The sequence below is a fragment of the Oncorhynchus clarkii genome, chromosome 11 (genome assembly GCF_045791955.1).
Source record: "Oncorhynchus clarkii lewisi isolate Uvic-CL-2024 chromosome 11, UVic_Ocla_1.0, whole genome shotgun sequence".
Classification (NCBI taxonomy): Eukaryota; Metazoa; Chordata; class Actinopteri; order Salmoniformes; family Salmonidae; genus Oncorhynchus; species Oncorhynchus clarkii.
This window is the reverse complement of record NC_092157.1, coordinates 5,001,674-5,026,299: the sequence shown is the minus strand read 5'-3', so window position 1 is coordinate 5,026,299 and position 24,626 is coordinate 5,001,674. Positions and strand designations below refer to the sequence as shown.

General features: G+C 44.7%; 1 pseudogene; it reads right to left on the bottom strand.

Moving 5' to 3' along the window:
- LOC139420133 (nuclear receptor coactivator 2-like) overlaps positions 1 to 19,315 on the bottom strand; it is a 189,229-nt pseudogene extending 169,914 nt beyond the window's left edge.
- Positions 19,316 to 24,626: the final 5,311 nt, after the last annotated feature.

The following is a 24,626-nucleotide window of genomic DNA, read 5'->3' as shown; positions in this document are numbered from 1 at the left end:
GCCAATGTTTGTGCTAGCCATTATACCTGGATTTACTGCTGCTAGTAGTAGCACTCAGGTTAGCATGTGGCTAGCTATAGCTACCATCGGTCAGGTTAGCATGTGGCTAGCTATAGCTACCAGCACGCAGGTTAGCATCTATAGGTACCATCGCTCAGGTTAGTATATAACAAGCTATAGCTACCATCACTCAGGTTAGCATGTGACTAGCCATACCTACCATCACTCAGGTTAGCATGTGACTAGCTATACCTACCATCACTCAGGTTAGCATGTGACTAGCTATAGCTACCATCACTCAGGTTAGCATGTGACTAGCTATATAGCTACCAGCTACCAACACTCAGGTTAGCATGTGACTAGATATAGCTACCAACACTCAGGTTAGCATGTGACTAGATATAGCTACCATCGGTCAACAACAGAGTCTTATCCAGTTTGGTTATAGACGTTCAATGTCTACAAGGATGGTAAAGGTTTATCTAGGTTTTGTGTAACAGTTGGAGAAATGCTGAAGTGCTGAACTGCCAATAAGTGATGTTTTTCAAGGCTACTAGCGGTTAGCCAGTAGAGGGAAGCCAGTAGAAAAACAAATGTCTTGCTTTTGGACTAATTGAGGAAGACATTAGTTGGCGCACTCAACAAAAAAAAGCAGAGATTGATTTCTGTTAGGTCACTTTAATCCAGTGTACAGGATGCAAACAGGTGATAGACATTTTGATGTCAAGCTGACATTGTGCTTTAAGGACCAATGGAATGGTACACCTCCTCCACTCCTTCCCCCCAATCCTCTCCACTCCTTCCCTCTCCCCCACTCTCCTCTTTCTCCTTCCCCTCCACTTCACTCCTTCCCTCCACTCATTCCCTCCCCCTCCTCTCCTTCCCCCCTCCTTCCCTCCACTCCACTCCTTCCCCCTGCACCACTCCTTCCTTCCCCTACTCTCCTCAAATCTCATCACCCCCCCTCCTCTCCTCATCACTCCCCTCCTCCCCTCCCCCTACACCCCTCCCCACTCCTCTCCTTCCCTCCCCCCACACCCTCCTATCCCCCACTCCTTCCCTCCCCCCACACCCTCCTATCCCCCTCCCCACTCCTCTCACTTCCTCCACTCCTTCCCCACTTCCTCCACTCCTTCCCCACCCACCCCTTCCCTCCCCCCTTCCCTCCACTCCACTCATTCCCTCCCCCTCCTCTCCTTCCCCCCTCCTCTCCACTCCCCCCCTCCACTCCTCTACTCTCGTCACCCCTCCTCCCCCTACACCCCTCTCCTCTCCTTCCCTCACCCCCCCCACTCATTTCCACTCCTTCCCTCCCCCCCACTCACCCCCTCTCTACCCCCACACCCTCCTATCCCCCTCCCCTCTCTCACCCCCCTCACCTCTCCAGAATGAAAACAGGTCATTACCCCAAAGCTCATCTCTCACGCCTACTGAGGGCCTTTCACACTTCTGTTACCACAGTGCACACGCACGCACACACACACACACACACACATACACACACACACGCTACAATAACGGCTGTCTATCAGTGGTACGTAATATAAATGAACAGGCTACTATAGGCCATGGCCCAATGCACACAGCATTCTAGAGAGACAGTATTTAGTGCACTGCTTTTTAAACCAGGGCTCATAGGACAACCATAGGGAATAGGGTGGCATTTGGAACACATCCCATAGGATTCTGTACTAATGCTAATTACTAATGCTAATGCTAATGACACTGATATGTTGATGTTTTGCATCATCTAGGTAAAGTAAGTGTGAATCATATACTGTGAATTGTACCAATTATCTAGGTTGTAGTCTATTAGATAAGTTTCAATCGTCTACTGAGTGATTTGTAAATTAGGCCTAGACCTACTTGAATGATCTAGTTCAGAGATGGGCAACTTTGATGGGGGTGGGAGACACACAAAAAAATCTGATCTCAGCATGAGGGGACACAGTGGCTCACGGGTCTGCGTACTGACATCAAAACCCACACAAGCCTTTGGAGGGGGCCCGAAGTGAAATTTTGTTGGGGGACCCACACCACCCTACGAGCAAAACATTTTAGCAGACCTCGACAGCAGAGAGAAAACAATTATGTTTCAGAGTTAATTACATGCAATTCTACTCATTTTGCCACAGGCCGGAGAGAGGAACCAACAGATTTACAGCTAATTTCCTGCCATTCTGCATATTTTGCCACAGGCTGGAGAGAAATGTTTGCCATTTTTAATATTACCGTTGGTCATTTGTTTAGACAGCTGGCGAGACTAATTGACCAATCAAAAACATGTTAGCTGACATGGCTAATTGACTGACATAACAAGAAAAACTGATGATACCCAAACAACATTTCTAAATTGCACCTTGTTTATTCTACAATTCTACTGCTGCTGCTAGTATTGCAGTACTAATAGCAGTACTAATAGCAGTACTAATAGCAGTACTAATAGCAGCAGCAGTAGCACAACTAATAGCAGTACTAATAGCACAACTAATAGCAGTACTAGCAGCAGCACTAACAGCAGCACTAATAGCAGTACTAATAGCAGTATTAGCAGCAGCACTAATAGCAGCACTAATAGCAGTACTAATAGCAGTACTAATAGCAGCACTAATAGCAGCACTAATAGAAGTGCTAATAGCAGCACTAATAGCAGTACTAATAGCAGTACTAGCAGCAGCAGCACTAATAGCAGCACTAATAGCAGCACTAATAGCAGAACTAGCAGTAGCAGCACTAATAGCAGTACTAATAGCAGCACTAATAGCAGTACTAATAACAGTAATAATAGCAGCACTAATAGCAGTAATAGCAGCAGCAGCACTAATAGCAGTACTAATAGCAGTACAAATAGCAGTACTCATAGCAGTACTAATAGCAGTACTAAGAGCAGTACTAGCAGCAGCAGCACTAATAGCAGTACTAATAGCAGTACTAATAGCAGTACTAATAGCAAAACTAATAGCAGTACTAGCAGCAGCACTAATAGCAGTACTAGCAGCAGCAGCACTAATAGCAATACTAATTGCAGCACTAATAGCAATACTAATAGCAGCACAAATAGCAGTACAAATAGCAGTACAAATAGCAGTACAAATATCAGTACTCATAGCAGTACTAATAGCAGTACTAATAGCAGTACTAATAGCAGTACTAATAGCATCACTAATAGCAGTACTAATAGCAGTACTAATAGCAGTACTAATAGCATCACTAATAGCAGTACTAGCAGCAGCAGCACAACTAATAGCAATACTAGCAGCAGCACTAACAGCAGCACTAATAGCAGTACTAATAGCAGTATTAGCCGCAGTACGAATAGCAGTACTAATAGCAGCACTAATAGCAGTATTAGCCGCAGTACGAATAGCAGTACTAATAGCAGTACTAATAGCAGTACTAGCAGAATCAGCACTAATAGCAGCACTAATAGCAGCACTAATAGCAGTATTAGCCGCAGTACTAATAGCAGCACTAATAGCAGCACTAATAGCAGTATTAGCAGCAGCACTAATAGCAGCACTAATAGCAGTACTAATAGCAGCACTAATAGCAGTACTAATAGCAGTACTAGCAGCAGCAGCACTAATAGCAGCACTAATAGCAGCACTAATAGCAGAACTAGCAGCAGCAGCACTAATAGCAGTACTAATAGCAGCACTAATAGCAGTACTAATAACAGTAATAATAGCAGCACTGATAGCAGTACTAGCAGCAGCACTAATAGCAGCACTAATAGCAGCACTAATAGCAGTACTAGCAGCAGCAGCACTAATAGCAGTACTAATAGCAGTACAAATAGCAGTACTAATATCAGTACAAATAGCAGTACTCATAGCAGTACTCATAGCAGTACTAATAGCAGTACTAGCAGCAGCAGTACTAATAGCAGTACAAATAGCAGTACTAATAGCAGTACTAATAGCAGTACTAATAGCAGTACTAATAGCAAAACTAATAGCAGTACTAGCAGCAGCACTAATAGCAGTACTAGCAGCAGCAGCACTAATAGCAATACTAATTGCAGCACTAATAGCAGTACAAATAGCAGTACAAATAGCAGTACAAATAGCAGCACTAATATCAGTACAAATAGCAGTACTCATAGCAGCACTAATAGCAGCACTAATAGCAGTACTAATATCAGTACAAATAGCAGTACTAATAGCAGTAGTAATAGCAGTACTAGCAGCTGCAGCACTAATAGCAGCACTAATAGCAGAACTAGCAGCAGCAGCACTAATAGCAGTACTAATTGCAGCACTAATAGCAGTACTAGCAGCAGCACTAATTGCAGTACTAATAGCAGCACTAATAGCAGTACTAATAGCAGTACTAGCAGCAGCAGCATTAATAGCAGCACTAACAGCAGTACTAATAGCAGCACTAATAGCAGTACTAATAGCAGTACTAGCAGCAGCACTAATAGCAGTACTAGCAGCAGCAGCATTAATAGCAGCACTAATAGCAGCACTAATAGCAGCACTAATAGCAGTATTAATAGCAGTACTAATAGCAGCACTAATAACAGTACTAATAGCAGCACTAATAGCAGTACAAATAGCAGTACTAATATCAGTACAAATAGCAGTACTCATAGCAGTACTAATAGCAGTACTAGCAGCAGCAGCACTAATAGCAGTACTAATAGCAGTACTAATAGCAGGACTAATAGCAGTACTAGCAGCAGCACTAATAGCAGTACTAGCAGCAGCAGCACTAATAGCAATACTAATTGCAGCACTAATAGCAATACTAATAGCAGCACTAATAGCAGTACTAATAGCAGTACAAATAGCAGTACTAATATCAGTACAAATAGCAGTACTCATAGCAGTACTAATAGCAGTACTAATAGCAGCACTAATAGCAGCACTAATAGCAGTACAAATAGCAGTACAAATAGCAGTACAAATAGCAGTACTCATAGCAGTACTAATAGCAGTACTAATAGCAGTACTAGCAGCAGCAGCACTAATAGCAGCACTAATAGCAGAACTATCAGCAGCAGCACTAATAGCAGTACTAATAGCAGCACTAATAGCAGTACTAATAACAGTAATAATAGCAGTACTAATAGCAGTACTAGCAGCAGCACTAATAGCAGTACTAATAGCAGCACTAATAGCAGTACTAATAGCAGTACTAGCAGCAGCAGCATTATTAGCAGCACTAATAGCAGTACTAATAGCAGCACTAATAGCAGCACTAGCAGCAGCACTAATAGCAGCACTAGCAGCAGCAGCACTAATAGCAGCACAAATAGCAGCACTAATATCAGTACTAATAGCAGTACTAGCAGCAGCACTAATAGCAGTACTAGCAGCAGCAGCATTAATAGCAGCACTAATAGCAGTACTAATAGCAGCACTAATAGCAGTACTAATAGCAGTACTAATAGCAGCACTAATAACAGTACTAATAGCAGCACTAATAGCAGCACTAATAACAGTACTAATAGCAGTACTAATAGCAGTACCAATAGCAGCACAATAGCAGCAGTACTAGCAGCAGCAGCACTAATAGCAGCACTAATAGCAGTACTAATAGCAGTACAAATAGCAGTACTAATAGCAGTACAAATAGCAGCACTAATAGCAGTACAAATATCAGTACAAATAGCAGTACTAATAGCAGTACTAATAGCAGCACTAATAGCAGTACTAATAGCAGTACTAGCAGCAGCACTAATAGCAGTACTAGCAGCAGCACTAATAGCAGTACTAGCAGCAGCAGCACTAATAGCAGCACAAATAGCAGCACTAATATCAGTACTAATAGCAGTACTAGCAGCAGCACTAATAGCAGTACTAGCAGCAGCAGCATTAATAGCAGCACTAATAGCAGTACTAATAGCAGCACTAATAGCAGTACTAATAGCAGTACTAATAGCAGCACTAATAACAGTACTAATAGCAGCACTAATAGCAGCACTAATAGCAGCACTAATAACAGTACTAATAGCAGTACTAATAGCAGTACCAATAGCAGCACAATAGCAGCAGTACTAGCAGCAGCAGCACTAATAGCAGCACTAATAGCAGTACTAATAGCAGTACAAATAGCAGTACTAATAGCAGTACTAATAGCAGCACTAATAGCAGTACAAATATCAGTACAAATAGCAGTACTCATAGCAGTACTAATAGCAGTACTAGCAGCAGCAGCACTAATAGCAGCACTAATAACAGTACTAATAGCAGCACGAATAGCAGCACTAATAACAGTACTAATAGCAGCACGAATAGCAGTACCAATAGCAGCACTAATAACAGTACTAATAGCAGTACTAATAGCAGTACCAATAGCAGCACAATAGCAGCAGTACTAGCAGCAGCAGCACTAATAGCAGCACTAATAGCAGTACTAATAGCAGTACAAATAGCAGTACTAATAGCAGTACAAATAGCAGCACTAATAGCAGTACAAATATCAGTACAAATAGCAGTACTCATAGCAGTACTAATAGCAGTATTAGCATCAGCAGTACTAATAGCAGTACTAATAGCAGCACTAGCAGCAGCAGCACTAATAGCAGTACTAATAGCAGTACTAATAGCAGTACTAGCAGCACTAATAGCAGCACTAATAGCAGTACTAATAGCAGTACTAGCAGCACTAATAGCAGTACTAATAGCAGCACTAATAGCAGTACTAATAGCAGTAGTAATAGCAGTACTAATAGCAGCACTAATAGCAGCAGCACTAATAGCAGTACTAATAGCAGTACTAGCAGCAGCAGCACTAATAGCACTAATTCAGTCAGTCAGCCAGTCAGTCAGTCAGTCAGTCAGTGAGAACAATCGTATTGTTACCAGTCAGTCTTGTGGTGACCCGAGCATGAATTTGTCACGCAGACCTGTCAACAAGAGTTGCAAAGCAATCGTCGCTGCACACTAGTCACAGGTAACACACACGGTGAGCCAAAACCAATGCCAGACGCAGGAACAAAATCCACCCATGGATCATTGAGTAACCCCATCCTGAATCCAGCATGCTGAGACAAAGACAAACATATAAAACCACAGCACATAAATTCATTGCAATTCTTTTTTTTTTGCAAATCATGTAATGAAAGCAAAGCAACAATGAATTTGAAATAGTATGCACAACTATAATAATGCATCGGGGCTCAAGGTGTATACAGTCGAAGTCTGAAGTTTACATAAACCATGGCCAAATACATTTAAACTACATTTTTCACACTTCCTGACATTTAATCCTAGTAAAAATTCCCTGTCTTAAGTCAGTTAAAATAAAGTGGTTATCCTAAGAATTTGAAATGTCAGAATAATAGTAGAGAGAATTATTTATTTCAGCTTTTATTTCTTTCATTACATTCCCAGTGGGTCAGAAGTTCACATACACTCAATTAGTATTTGGTAGCATTGCCTTTAAATTGTTTAACTTGGGTCAAACGTTTCGGGTAGCCTTCCACAAGCTTCCCACAATAAGTTGGGTGAATTTTGGCCCATTCCTCCTGACAGAGTCAGGTTTGTAGGCCTCCTTGCTCACACACGCTTTTTCAGTATTGCCAACAAATTTTGTATAGGATTGAGGTCAGGGCTTTGTGATGGCCACTCCAATACCTTGACTTTGTTGCCCTTACGCTATTTTGCCACAACTTTGGAAGTATGCTTTGGGTCCTTGTCCATTTGGAAGACCCATTTATGACCAAGCTTTAACTTCCTGACTGATGTCTTGAGATGTTGCTTCAATATATCCACATAATTTTCCATCCTCATGATGTGAAGTGCACCAGTCCCTCCTGCAGGAAAGCACCCCCACAACATGATGCTGCCACCCCCGTGCTTCACGGTTGGGATGGTGTTCTTTGGCTTGCAAGCCTCCCCCTTTTTCCTCCAAACATAACAATGGTCATTATGGCCAAACAGTTCTATTTTTGTTTCATCAGACCAGAGGACATTTCTCCCAAAAGTACAATCTTTGTCCCCATGTGCAGTTGCAAACCGTAGTCTGGCTTTTTTAATGGCGGTTTTGGAGCAGTGGTTTCTTCATTGCTGAATGGCCTTTCAGGTTATGTTGATATAGGACTCGTTTTACTGTGGATATAGATACTATTGTACCTGTTTCTTCCAGCATCTTCACAAGGTCCTTTGCTGTTCTGGGATTGATTTGCACTTTTCGCACCAAAATACAGTCATCTCTAGGAGACAGAACACATCTCCATCCTGAGCGGTATGACGGCTGCGTGGTCCCAGAGAGAGAGTGATGTAAAAGAGGAAGAGAGAGAGAGAGACAGAGAGACAGAGAGAGAGAGAGAGAGAGAGAGAGAGAGTGTGAAGTAACAGAGACAGTCTGACTGATTCCACAGGCAGGCAGCGTTCCAGCATTAGGTGTGTGTGTGTGTGTGTGTGTGTGTGTGTGTGTGTGTGTGTGTGTGTGTGTGTGTGTGTGTGTGTGTGTGTGTGTGTGTGTGAGGGACATATTAGGGACAGAGATTTTAGAGGAGCACTGCAAGTCTGATACACATGACATTCACTGACAACAACTGGCTGTTTGTCTGCGCTGGCTTACAGTACAATCCCTGGGCCGTACTCACACAGCTTGGAGTCCCTGGGCCGTACTCACACAGCACAGCGTGTAGTCCCTGGGCCGTACTCACACAGCACAGCTTGGAGTCCCTGGGCCGTACTCACACAGCTTGGAGTCCCTGGGCCGTACTCACACAGCGTGGAGTCCCTGGGCCGTACTCACACAGCACAGCGTGGCGTCCCTGGGCCGTCCCTGGGCCGTACTCACACAGCGTGGAGTCCCTGGGCCGTACTCACACAGCGTGGAGTCCCGTACTCACACAGCACAGCGTAGAGTCCCTGGGCCGTACTCACACAGCACAGCGTAGAGTCCCTGGGCCGTACTCACACAGCGTGGAGTCGCTGGGCCGTACTCACACAGCGTGGAGTCCCTGGGCCGTACTCACACAGCGTGGAGTCCCTGGGCCGTACTCACACAGCACAGTGTAGAGTCCCTGGGCCGTACTCACACAGCACAGTGTAGAGTCCCTGGGCCGTACTCACACAGCACAGTGTAGAGTCCCTGGGCCGTACTCACACAGCACAGTGTAGAGTCCCTGGGCCGTACTCACACAGCACAGTGTAGAGTCCCTGGGCCGTACTCACACAGCACAGTGTAGAGTCCCTGGGCCGTACTCACACAGCACAGTGTAGAGTCCCTGGGCCGTACTCACACAGCACAGTGTAGAGTCCCTGGGCCGTACTCACACAGCACAGTGTAGAGTCCCTGGGCCGTACTCACACAGCACAGTGTAGAGTCCCTGGGCCGTACTCACACAGCACAGTGTAGAGTCCCTGGGCCGTACTCACACAGCACAGTGTAGAGTCCCTGGGCCGTACTCACACAGCACAGCGTAGAGTCCCTGGGCCGTACTCACACAGCACAGCGTAGAGTCCCTGGGCCGTACTCACACAGCACAGCGTAGAGTCCCTGGGCCGTACTCACACAGCACAGTGTAGAGTCCCTGGGCCGTACTCACACAGCACAGTGTAGAGTCCCTGGGCCGTACTCACACAGCACAGTGTAGAGTCCCTGGGCCGTACTCACACAGCACAGTGTAGAGTCCCTGGGCCGTACTCACACAGCACAGCGTAGAGTCCCTGGGCCGTACTCACACAGCACAGCGTAGAGTCCCTGGGCCGTACTCACACAGCACAGTGTAGAGTCCCTGGGCCGTACTCACACAGCACAGTGTAGAGTCCCTGGGCCGTACTCACACAGCACAGTGTAGAGTCCCTGGGCCGTACTCACACAGCACAGTGTAGAGTCCCTGGGCCGTACTCACACAGCACAGTGTAGAGTCCCTGGGCCGTACTCACACAGCGTGGAGTCCCTGGGCCGTACTCACACAGCGTGGAGTCCCTGGGCCGTACTCACACAGCGTGGAGTCCCTGGGCCGTACTCACACAGCGTGGAGTCCCTGGGCCGTACTCACACAGCGTGGAGTCCCTGGGCCGTACTCACACAGCACAGCGTGGAGTCCCTGGGCCGTACTCACACAGCGTGGAGTCCCTGGGCCGTACTCACACAGCACAGCGTGGAGTCCCTGGGCCGTACTCACACAGCACAGCGTGGAGTCCCTGGGCCGTACTCACACAGCATGGAGTCCCTGGGCCGTACTCACACAGCATGGAGTCCCTGGGCCGTACTCACACAGCATGGAGTCCCTGGGCCGTACTCACACAGCGTAGAGTTCCTGGGCCGTACTCACACAGCGTGGAGTCCCTGGGCCGTACTCACACAGCGTGGAGTCGCACAGCCCTGGGCCGTACTCGCACACAGCACAGCAGTGGAGTCCCTGGGCCGTACTCACACAGCATGGAGTCCCTGGGCCGTACTCACACAGCGTAGAGTTCCTGGGCCGTACTCACACAGCGTGGAGTCCCTGGGCCGTACTCACACAGCTTGGAGTCCCTGGGCCGTACTCACACAGCTTGGAGTTCCTGGGCCGTACTCGCACAGCGTGGAGTCCCTGGGTCGTACTCACACAGCACAGCACAGCACGGAGTCCCTGGGCCGTACTCACACAGCGTGGAGTCCCTGGGCCGTACTCACACAGCTTGGAGTCCCTGGGCCGTACTCACACAGTACAGCATTTTGCTAACGTTTGCACTAATGAATATGACCCAGGGTGAGAACGCTCTCAGAAAACATTGACGCATTTCAAAAGTTGAAAAGTGCACAAAAACACTAATGCCCTTATTCGCTGGAGAGCTTTGTTCGATTAGTATCAAACCAAATACAGGCACAAATCCATCAACCAATAGCCTATTACACGTTGCTGAAAAGCATTGACGACATTTGATGACAAAAAGCCATTAAAACGTACTGATATAAATCCATCCCCACAGTTTCCCCTCTCGCTACCCATAACTGAGCCCACAGCGACTACCCCATCGTCTGATGAGAAGTCCGTGTCTGCTAAAGTAGTGCACAAATGGCACCCTATTGCCAGTAGTGCACTACGGTCCCTGGTCTAAAGTAGTGCACTACGTAGGGAATAGGGTGCCAGTAGTGCACTACGTAGGGAATAGGGTGCCAGTAGTGCACTACGTAGGGAATAGGGTGCCAGTAGTGCACTACGTAGGGAATAGGGTGCCAGTAGTGCACTACGTAGGGAATAGGGTGCCAGTAGTGCACTACGTAGGGAATAGGGTGCCAGTAGTGCACTACGTAGGGAATAGGGTGCCAGTAGTGCACTACGTAGGGAATAGGGTGCCAGTAGTGCACTACGTAGGGAATAGGGTGCCGATTGGGACGTAGTCATGGTGACTGTGAGCAAAGCGGAAGTGTAGTATTAATTAACCTTAATTCACTGAGAGACAACATCAACGCTGAGCGACTGGGCTCCCGTTATTACTTTCCAAATTCTTCAAGCTCTGTCAAAATCCGTTGTTGATCATTGCTAGACAACCATTTTTCAGGTCTTTCCATAGATTTCCAAGTAGATTTAAGTCAAAACTGTAACTCGGACACTCAGGAACATTCACTGTCTTCCTGGTAAGCAACTCCAGTAGTAGATTTGGTGTTTTAGGTTATTGTCCTGCTGAAAGGGGAATGAATCAGGTTTCCCTCTAGAATTTTGCCTGTGCTTAGCTCCATTCAGTAGATTTTTTTATCCTGAAAAACTCCCCAGTCCTTAACCCTTCTCCTACAATGTCCGCAGCTCCAGCGGGAATCTAATGAAGATAATACTAAAAAAATCCCCATTAAAATCTGTCTGTTTAAGGTAGAGATACTCTATGTGGGGTTTCTGCATGGGCTGTGTCTCAAACCACAACATCTGCCGATATCGCACTTCCACATCTGCGGTGAAAAGGTGGGAGAACTAGAGCATGAGACATCCACCCCCCCCCCCCCCCCCCCAAAAAAAAAATTGCACGAAAACATCTGTAGCAGTTTGGCCTAAAAAAATAAAAAACTATTATGACTCTCGCGAATACAACGGCGTTCTCCGTTTTGCTCTACGACCCCTAAAACAAGCTTCACAGGCCTCGTGTCTGAAGTCGGTACAGCCATCTTCTGTCAACCTCTGAGTGTCGTGTCTGAACAGTTTGGACACCAATATGACCTCATCAAGCCCCACAAGGTCCCCGGTGACAGTTTAAAAAAATATAAATAATGGAAGTATATATGGAGATATTTTAGGCACTAAAATAAATAAATAAATAAAAACAAATCTCTACATCCTGATCTTTCTTCTATTACTCAGATATACCTGCTGGGGCGCGTGCTACAGGTGGGTGATGCTACCAGCGAGATATACCTGCTGGAGCGCGTGCTACAGGTGGGTGATGCTATGGTGACCAGCGACATATACCTGCTGGAGCGCGTGACCAGCGACATATACCTGCAGCGCGTGCTGGGTGATGCTATGGTGACCAGCGACATATACCTGCTGGAGCGCGTGCTACAGGTGGGTGATGCTATGGTGACCAGCGAGATATACCTGCTGGAGCGCGTGCTACAGGTGGGTGATGCTATGGTGACCAGCGACATATACCTGCTGGAGCGCGTGCTACAGGTGGGTGATGCTATGGTGACCAGCGACATATACCTGCTGGGGCGCGTGCTACAGGTGGGTGATGCTATGGTGACCAGCGACATATACCTGCTGGAGCGCGTGCTACAGGTGGGTGATGCTATGGTGACCAGCGACATATACCTGCTGGGGCGCGTGCTACAGGTGGGTGATGCTATGGTGACCAGCGACATATACCTGCTGGAGCGCGTGCTACAGGTGGGTGATGCTATGGTGACCAGCGACATATACCTGCTGGAGCGCGATGCTACACCTGCTGGGGCGCGTGCTACAGTGATGCTATGGTGACCAGCGACATATACCTGCTGGAGCGCGTGCTACAGGTGGGTGATGCTATGGTGACCAGCGACATATACCTGCTGGGGCGCGTGCTACAGGTGGGTGATGCTATGGTGACCAGCGACATATAGGATAGACGCTTCAGAAAAAGCTTCATTTAGATCTTATTTTTGGACTATTTGTTGTTCCATGTAGTAAATTTGTTGTTCAATGAGTTTCCAAATTTGTTATGTACTTGCTTCTTTCTTTTCACTCTGTCATTTAGGTTAGTATTGTGGAGAAACTACAACGTTGTTGATCCATCCTCAGTCCTATCACAGCCATTAAACATCTGTAACCATTTTAAAGTTCTCATTGGCCTCATGGTGAAAATCCCAGAGTGGTTTCCTTCCTCTCCGGCAACTGAGTTAGGAAGGACGCCTGTATCTTTGTAGTGACTGGGTGTATTGAGACACCATCCAAAGTGTAATTTATAACTTCACCATGCTCAAAGGGATATTAAATGTCTGTTTGATTAGATTTTTCTCCATCTACCAATAGGTGCCCTTCTTTGCAAGGCAATGGAAAACCTCCCTGGTCTTTGTGGTTGAATCTGTGTATGAAATTCACCGATCGACTGAGGGACCTTACAGATATGTTAATTAAAATCAATACTAAGGATTCATATGAGGCTGGTGTCTCATATAAAACATGGAAAGTAGGCCGACTAAGCAGCCAACAAAAAAAAAAACATCAATAAAATGAAATTGCACAACTCCATGAAAAGGGGAGGTGTGCCCAGTACCATGTAAAACCAGCCCTTGATGTAAAACAGGTTCAGCGAGACATGAGAACATCCACCACTGTCACTATACACGTTATAACAACACCTCGCCGGGGTAGATTGTAAAAATCGGTCTTTCGAAAACCCGCTTCATCCTCCTAAAATGTACATAGTACTATTGACTCCCTTGTACCCATTTCAGACAGATGTGGTAATGTTACCTGTAAGAAAAAATAAAAAAAAAAAAAATATATATATATATATATATATATATAGCAAAGTTTATACGACCCTCTATTAAACAGACCTAGTATTGGACCACTTACCTTGCAGGTCAGCCCCTTTTTATTCAAATCAGTGATTAACTGGCAAATTGGAAGGTGTGGTGGAGAGAGGGGGGGGGGGTCGTTAAATGAACAGGGGGCTGTTTGCATTTGAAATTAGAGAGGTGTTAATGAATTTACCTGGAGGGGGGGGCAGAGAACCATTCACACAGACTCTGATACCTGTATTTTGGTTACAGGGTCTGGGAAAATGCAGGAATCATGACTAGGTGGATTTTAATTAGCCATGTTTTTTTTGTGATTTTTTTTTTTTTACCCATACCTAGCCCAGTAATGGACTAGAGGAGCCTAACGTTACCCTTTCTAGGCCAAGGACCCTTACATGTTCTGTTTAAAGGTGAATTGTCTCTGGAAGCCAAAAACAGACAAATACTCCATCTAAAACGTGACACGGTTCTAGAAACATCCTTCATATCACATCAAAACAATTTCACAAATGCAAAACATACACTCACTGCTCTGTGTTTTACCGTGTTTTTAAAAGGACTGCAGCCGACAGTATATTGGTGGGTGTACAGTAAATCAGATGACGGCATACAGCGGCCAAACCCGGACGACGCCGGGCCAATTGTGCGCCGCCCTATGGGACTCCCAATCACGGCCGGTTGGGATACAGCCTGAAATTGAACCAGGGCCTCTAGTGACGCCTCTAGCAATGAGATGCAGTGCCTCAGACCGCTGCGCCTCTCGAGAGCCCTGTGTGTAAAACGAAAGATGGACGCCACCAATACTTTGCCGCTGAAAAAATACTGTCGGCTGTAGTCCTTTTAAAAAACACTGTAAAACACTGTTGACTGACTTGCCTAGTTAAATAAAACAAGCGCTGAAAACATGGAAAAATGGCCATGTGGGAACCCTATCCCCCGAAAAAATGTGTTTAGTAATTTAACCTTTGTTAAAAAATAATAATTGCTGATATGAAAGATATGCAGTGAAACCAGGTAAAACATGTTATTTTATTATCACTGGTGTAGCCAAGCCAACGGAGACAAAGCCATAACATATCCTGTGTGTTGTGATGAATTGTGTTGTGTTCTCCATAACCTGTTAATTCATATACCTTGACACCGTGATATATAGACCTAAAGGGTCGAGACAATAAGAATGACACAGTGGCAGAATAAATTCAACCACACCTTTGTTTCATCACAAAACCGGAGAGCGACCTCTGTGCAGGGAATTCCTCAAAACATATTGAATGTAGCAAACAGTTACATGACCTACAGCAAGTAAATGTTTCCCACAATTTCGGACGGCTAAACAACTACTGATTTAGAACCATGGAGAGTTATCACAAGTTGCAAAGAAAACAAGCGCTGCCTCCACTATTTCAACATCTATTCACCTACGCACTAGGGATGCACGATATATCGATGAACATATCGGAATCGGACGAAATTAGCTAAAAATGCCAACATCGGTATCGGCCCGATGTCTAGTTTAAAGCCGATGTTAAAAACCGATGTCAACGCTACCGTGAATACCTATATAATATATATAATATATAATACCTACATAATATATATAACCTACATAATATATATAATACCTATATAATATATAATATCTATATAACGTGACGCCATGTAATATTTGGCGCAACACGTGCAACACAGCATTCCTAACCTAGCCCACAATGTCTGCTGTGTGGATCGAGCAGTCAACAAGTCGAGCAGTCATTTGAAAGAGTACGAACATTTCAGCGAGACAACTCAAAAGGAGAACTCCACTAACGCCAAGATAATGGATTTCAATCAACCGTTCTCTGTCGTTGTCACGCCCTGGCCTTAGTTATCTGTGTTTTCTTTATTATTTAGGTTAGGCCAGGGTGTGACATGGGTGATTTATTGTGTTTCGTCTTGTCTAGGGGTTTATTAGATTTATGGGGTTGTGTTCAGTGTTAGTTGTCTAGGTAAGTCTATGGTTGCCTAGAGTGGTTCTCAATCAGAGGCAGGTGTTTATCGTTGTCTCTGACTGGGAACCATATTTAGGCAGCCATCTTCCTTGGGTATTTGGTGGGTGGTTGTCTCCTGTGTCAGTGTTTGTGCCACACGGGACTGTTTTCGGGTTTTCACGTATATTGTTTTGTATTCTGTTCATGTATAGTTTCTCTGATTAAAGAACCATGAACTTTAACCACGCCGCATATTGGTCCTCCGATCCTTCTCGTAATACATGTTCAGCGAGTCGATGAGAGTGGAAGACTCCTCTCGTCTTAAACATGTATTCTCACCTCGTGGCGACACTGTAAAGAGAGAATGCCTGTTATAGAAGTAGCGGTCCTTGTACCTAGCATCGAGCATGGTGGCGACACTGTGTATTACATGTATTGCATCTTCCCATTACAAGGAAGAATATTGAATAAACTTCAATTGAACGTACTTTACCTGTTGTCCACTGTTTGTTTTTTTGGTCCTTATGTAGGACATCATCTGAGACGAAATGTCCACAGAATAGTGTTATTGAGACCAGCTTTCAGTATGCTGGCCTGTATATCGGTTAAATACCGATGCAATTCACGCATGTCAACAACACTTAACCGAAGCACAGTGGTGTGAGGTACTTAAGTAAAAACCCTTTGAAGTACTACTGAAGTAAAAGCCTTTGAAGTACTACTGAAGTAAAAACCCTTTGAAGTACTACTGAAGTAAAAACCCTTTGAAGTACTACTTAAGTAGTTTTTTTGGGAGTATTTGTACTTTCAGTCACTATTTACTTTTACTCCACTACGTTCCTAAAAAAAAAAATGAAGTACTTGATACATTTTGAATGCTTAGCAGGACAGGAAAATGGTCCAGTTCATGCACTTATCAAGAGAACATCCCTGGTCATCCCTACTGCCTCTGATCTGGAGGACTCACTAAACAGAGAACATCCCTGGTCATCTCTACTGCCTCTGGTCTGGAGGACTCACTAAACAGAGAACATCCCTGGTCATCTCTACTGCCTCTGGTCTGGAGGACTCACTAAACAGAGAACATCCCTGGTCATCTCTACTGCCTCTGATCTGGAGGACTCACTAAACAGAGAACATCCCTGGTCATCCCTACTGCCTCTGATCTGGAGGACTCACTAAACAGAGAACATCCCTGGTCATCCCTACTGCCTCTGATCTGGAGGACTCACTAAACAGAGAACATCCCTGGTCATCCCTACTGCCTCTGATCTGGAGGACTCACTAAACAGAGAACATCCCTGGTCATCCCTACTGCCTCTGATCTGGAGGACTCACTAAACAGAGAACATCCCTGGTCATCTCTACTGCCTCTGATCTGGAGGACTCACTAAACAGAGAACATCCCTGGTCATCCCTACTGCCTCTGATCTGGAGGACTCACTAAACAGAGAACATCCCTGGTCATCCCTACTGCCTCTGATCTGGCAGACTCACTAAACAGAGAACATCCCTGGTCATCCCTACTGCCTCTGATCTGGCAGACTCACTAAACAGAGAACATCCCTGGTCATCCCTACTGCCTCTGATCTGGCAGACTCACTAAACAGAGAACATCCCTGGTCATCCCTACTGCCTCTGATCTGGCAGACTCACTAAACACATGCTTCATTTGTGAATTATGTCTGAGTGTGCACCTGGCTATCCATAAAATGTATAAACAAGAGAATGGTGCAGTTTGCTTTGCTTAATATAAGGAATTTGAGATGATTTACACTTTTCGTTTTGATACTTAAGTATATTTAGAACAAAAATACTTTTACTCAAGTATGACAATTGGGTACTTTTTCCACTACTGCCTAAAGAATTTCACAAGCACTTCCAACTTATTTTGAGGGAACCTGCTTCAATTGATGGGGCTCCCAAGTGGCGCACTGGACGCTGTAGGCGTCAGACACCCTGGTTCGAATCCAGGCTGTATCACAACCGGCCGGGAGTCCTATAGGGCGGCGCATAAATTGGCCCAGCTTCGTCCAGGTTTGGCCGGTGCAGGCCATAATTGTAAATAAGAATTTGTTCTTAACTGCCTTGCCAAGTTCAATTAAAACATTTTACAAAAATTCCACATTGTGCATCACATGAAACGCATTAGGAGATGGAAAATACAGAGTGACAGAGCCAGCCAAAACAGTTGAGTAAACCACACTTTACTGTGTATATTTGTTCTCAACCACCATCCCGGCAAAAGCACCAACAAAACTGACAACTGGTCAAATCAAATATCCTTTTCGTCAACAATCTACTGGTAGAGACTATTTTACAGCGAGCACCTTTAGGACTGTTACCATGGCTAATCAGTCTGATATTTAATAAGCAAGGCACATTTTTGGTTAACATTTTGTGTGTGTATGACAAAAAGGAGGGGGGGGGTATTTACTGCCCCCCCCACGGAGAGAGAAAAGACAAGCAATTTGTTACATTCCTTCAAAACGAAACAGTCTGAAGAGGGGGGGGGGGGGATATTTCACAAAATGTATCACTAGACTGACTTGGTGAGAGTCCAGAGGAACTCAGCATCAGTGTTTCTCTGGAGGTCTGTCAGTTGCACACCGCTGTTGGGGGAAACGGGACACCGCCGTTGTAACGTTGCAGCTTTGCCACCGAGCGACATTGCATCAAAGCAACCAAATACCGTGCAGAAAGAAAGCTGATTTCAAAGTCACTGATATAAGGGAGAATTACGTTAAACCAATTAGTTACTACCATTGTCATTTATATAGTTAGGTAAGTGTGATTCAGGATGAACAACAAAACAAACAGTTAACTAGCCACGGAGAGGGTGTCTGAAAACATTGTGTCCACTGGTGTAGATAGATAAATGGTTTCTAGTCTTGGAAGATCAGCGCGATTGAAATCGGTGAACTTCAGTCTCTGAACAACAAGCACAGTCAGAAATACTACATATTCCCCGGTGCACAATGCATGTGTTACACATGCAACAAACAAACCAAAAAAAAGCACTGTATATCTGCCAAGGCCCTTAAAACGACTGGTGAAAATGGGCCAAGAATTGCAAGGGAACAACTTAGGAAGTCAGTAAAGTGTGAAGGTATAAGATGTCTATGTAGCTGGCAGTGTGGTCGGCAGCCTCGCATAGCAGGCTAACCAAGCTAATCAATACTGCATCACACAACCGAGATTGAATCACTCACGAAATGTGGGCACGAAATTCACACCAAAAGAAACACACACGCACACAGCAAAAACAACCAAAGCCCACAGGTGTACTTACGACTTGTAACTTTCCGTCGCTTGTGTTGTGTTAAATCCCGTATGTTAAACCCGGTCTGACCTTCCGTTGAGGGGAAACAGACATACTGCTAGCTGACTGTGCTGCCGCCATGTTCCTCCGACTGCTCTGTGCTGCTGGCTGGCTGCTTGTTTATCTCGCTAACAAGCCTCCCCCCCCCACACACACTACCACTACCACTACCATACACACACTATCACACACACTCTACCATACACACACTACCACACACACACACACTACCATACACACACACACACACACACACACACTACCATACACACATACACTACCACACACATACACTACCACACACACACACTACCACTACCACTACCATACACACACTACCACACACACACTACCACACACACTCTACCATACACACACATACACTACCACACACACACACTACCACTACCACTACCATACACACACTACCACACACACACTACCACACACACTCTACCATACACACACTACCACACACACACACTACCATACACACATACACACCACACACACACACACCACACACACTCTACCATACACACACACACACACACACACACACACACACACACACACACACACACACACACACACACACACACACTACCATACACACATACACTACCACACACATACACTACCACATACACACACTACCACACACACACACTACCACACACACACTACCATACACACACTACCACACACACACTACCACACACACTCTCCCATACACACACTACCACACACACACACTACCATACACACATACACTACCACACACACACACTACCACACACACTCTACCATACCACACACACACACTACCACACACACTCTACCATACACACACACACACACACACACACACACACACACACACACACACACACACACTACCATACACACATACACTACCACACACATACACTACCACACACACACACTACCACACACACACACACTACCACTACCATACACACACTACCACATACACACACTACCACACACACACACTACCACACACACACTACCATACACACACTACCATACACACACCACCATACACACACTACCACACACACACACTACCATACACACATACACTACCACACACACACACTACCACACACACTACCATACACACATACACTACCACACACATACACTACCACACACACACACACTACCACACACACTACCATACACACACTACCATACACACACACACACACACACACACTACCACACACACACTACCATACACACATACACTACCACACACACACACTACCACACACACACACACACTACCACACACACACACACTACCACAGAGAGGAGCACCTGGATTAGCGGGGTCTCTCTCTCTCTGGTATGGAACACTGCCTTGCCTCGACATAACCAAGCAGCAACATCCTGTCCAATGTATGATATAGCAAGGAGAAACAGCGTGAAGTTACTTTTGTCAAGGGAGGATAGGATACAAATACGTAGTTCTTTGATAGGCTAACGTGACAGTAGCCATAGTCTAACATATTGCTGAACCTATAACCTGTTTATTAACAGTTACATTAACATGTAGACTAAACACAAATTTAGTTATTGGCCTAAAAGGTGCTTATTACACATTAGTTTATTCATCAGAATGTTTTTTTCTATAAAAGTCAATATACAATGTACATTCATTTATTATTTATAATAAATAGTGATTGTACATAAGTTTGATTAGTAACATGGAGTAAACATATCAGCAATGATCATTGCTGTAGATGAAGGTTAGGTCCCAAATGACACCCTATATTGCCTGTGTAGTTCACTACTTTTGACCAAAGCCCTATGGGAATGCAGTGCCATTTGGGATGGAGCAGAAGGGAATAGCTGAACAAAGCAGAAAGAACCAAGAGAGAATTCTAGAACCTGACTCATGACATGGTCTCAGAGTGAGCTAACACACACACACACGCTAACACACACACACACACACACACACACACACACACACACACACACACACACACACACACACACACACACACACACACACACACACACACACATGCACGCTAACACACACACACGCACGCTAACACACACACACACACGCTAACACACACACACGCTAACGCTAACACACACACACACACACATGCTAACACACACACGCTAACACACACGCTAACACACACGCACACGCGCACGCTAACACACACGCGCACGCACGCACGCTAACACACACACGCACGCACACACGCACACACACACGCACCAGACCAGAGACAGAAATTACTCTGAATGATACTTAATAATCAACACATATACTACTACAGTAGTCATAACATGAATAGGCAGATCAGGTGAGCAATAATTCAAGATTACATCTATTTGTCGTAGACACACAATACACGTTAGTCACGGTCCAACAAAATGCTACGTGGATGTTCCCTCTCACTCATTTTTATTTATTTATTTGAAATGTAACATTTATTTAACTAGGCAAGTCAGTTTAAGAACAAATTATTATTTACAATGACGGCCTACCCAGGCCAAACCCGGACGATGCTGGGCCAAATGTGCCCCGCCCTATGGGACTCCCAATCACGGCCGGATGGGATACAGCCTGTATTCGAACCTGTGACTGTAGTGACGCCTCTTGCACTGAGATGCAGGGCCTTTAGACCGCTGTGCCTCTATAAGAGCAATAACAACAATAGGTCATTAATTAAGTTTATCCCAAATCAAATTGACATTTATTTGTCAGGTGCAATACAATCGATGTATACTTTACTTACAAGCCAAATGAAGCCAAATGAAATACACAAGAATGGAGCTATACTCAGGGAGTACCAGTACCAGATCAAAATTTTACCTTTATTATACTAGGCAAGTCAGTTAAGAACAAATTCTTATTTTCAATGACGGCCTAGGAACAGTGGGTTAACTGCCTGTTCAGGGGCAGAACTACAGATTTTTACCTTGTTATCTCGGGGATTTGATTTTGCAACCTTTCGGTTACTATTCCAACACTCTAACCACTAGGCTACCAGCCACCTCTACACTCTAACCACTAGGCACCCTGCCACCTCTACACTCTAACCACTAGGCAACCCAGCCACCTCTACAATCTAACCACTAGGCTACCTGCCACCTCTACACTCTAACCACTAGGCAACCCAGCCACCTCCACACTCTTACCACGGCTACCCTGGATATGCAGAGGTAGAAGGTACTGTATTCGAGGTAGATATGTACCTGAAGGCAGGGTAAAGTGACTAGGCATATCAGGATAGATAATAATGTACAGTGCCTTGCGAAAGTATTCGGCCCCCTTGAACTTTGCAACCTTTTGCCACATTTCAGGCTTCAAACATAAAGATATAAAACTGTATTTTTTTGTGAAGAATCAACAACAAGTGGGACACAATCATGAAGTGGAACGACATTTATTGGATATTTCAAACTTTTTTAACAAATCAAAAACTGAAAAATTGGGCGTGCAAAATTATTCAGCCCCCTTAAGTTAATACTTTGTAGCGCCACCTTTTGCTGCGATTACAGCTGTAAGTCGCTTGGGGTATGTCTCGATCAGTTTTGCACATCGAGAGACTGACATTTTTTCCCATTCCTCCTTGCAAAACAGCTCGAGCTCAGTGAAGTTGGATGGAGAGCATTTGTGAACAGCAGTTTTCAGTTCTTTCCACAGATTCTCGATTGGATTCAGGTCTGGACTTTGACTTGGCCATTTTAACACCTGGATATGTTTATTTTTGAACCATTCCATTGTAGATTTTGCTTTATGTTTTGGATCATTGTCTTGTTGGAAGACAAATCTCCGTCCCAGTCTCAGGTCTTTTGCAGACTCCATCAGGTTTTCTTCCAGAATGGTCCTGTATTTGGCTCCATCCATCTTCCCATCAATTTTAACCATCTTCCCTGTCCCTGCTGAAGAAAATCAGGCCCAAACCATGATGCTGCCACCACCATGTTTGAGAGTGGGGATGGTGTGTTCAGCTGTGTTGCTTTTACGCCAAACATAACGTTTTGCATTGTTGCCAAAAAGTTTTGGTTTCATCTGACCAGAGCACCTTCTTCCACATGTTTGGTGTGTCTCCCAGGTGGCTTGTGGCAAACTTTAAACAACACTTTTTATGGATATCTTTAAGAAATGGCTTTCTTCTTGCCACTCTTCCATAAAGGCCAGATTTGTGCAATATACGACTGATTGTTGTCCTATGGACAGAGTCTCCCACCTCAGCTGTAGATCTCTGCAGTTCATCCAGAGTGATCATGGGCCTCTTGGCTGCATCTCTGATCAGTCTTCTCCTTGTATGAGCTGAAAGTTTAGAGGGACGGTCAGGTCTTGGTAGATTTGCAGTGGTCTGATACTCCTTCCATTTCAATATTATCACTTGCACAGTGCTCCTTGGGATGTTTAAAGCTTGGGAAATCTTTTTGTATCCAAATCCGGCTTTAAACTTCTTCACAACAGTATCTCGGACCTGCCTGGTGTGTTCCTTGTTCTTCATGATGCTCTCTGCGCTTTTAACGGACCTCTGAGACTATCACAGTGCAGGTGCATTTATACAGAGACTTGATTACACACAGGTGGATTGTATTTATCATCATTAGTCATTTAGGTCAACATTGGATCATTCAGAGATCCTCACTGAACTTCTGGAGAGAGTTTGCTGCACTGAAAGTAAAGGGGCTGAATAATTTTGCACGCCCAATTCTTCAGTTTTTGATTTGTTAAAAAAGTTTGAAATATCCAATAAATGTTGTTCCACTTCATGATTGTGTCCCACTTGTTGTTGATTCTTCACAAAAAAATACAGTTTTATATCTTTATGTTTGAAGCCTGAAATGTGGCAAAAGGTCGCAAAGTTCAAGGGGGCCAAATACTTTCGCAAGGCACTGTATTTGAGGTAGATATGTACCTGAAGGCAGGGTAAAGTGACTAGGCATCAGGATAGATAATAATGTATTTGAGGTAGATATGTACCTGAAGGCAGGGTAAAGTGACTAGGCATCAGGATAGATAATAATGTATTTGAGGTAGATATGTACATGAAGGCAGGGTAAAGTGACTAGACATCAGGATAGATAATAAGGTATTAGAGGTAGATATGTACATGAAGGCAGGGTAAAGTGACTAGACATCAGGATAGATAATAATAAGGTATTAGAGGTAGATATGTACATGAAGGCAGGGTAAAGTGACTAGACATATCAGGATAGATTATAATAAGGTATTTGAGGTAGATGTGTACCTGAAGGCAGGGTAAAGTGACCAGGCATCAATGAAACACAGTCAGTATCATACAGCAGACTAGAACTTGGACAAGAAACAGAAAAAACATTCTTCCTCCTTTCCTTCGATAGCAGGAGAATAACAACACAGGTCTAACAAAATCTGATTTACGTGCAAGCGAGCGTATGAGGAAATCTGT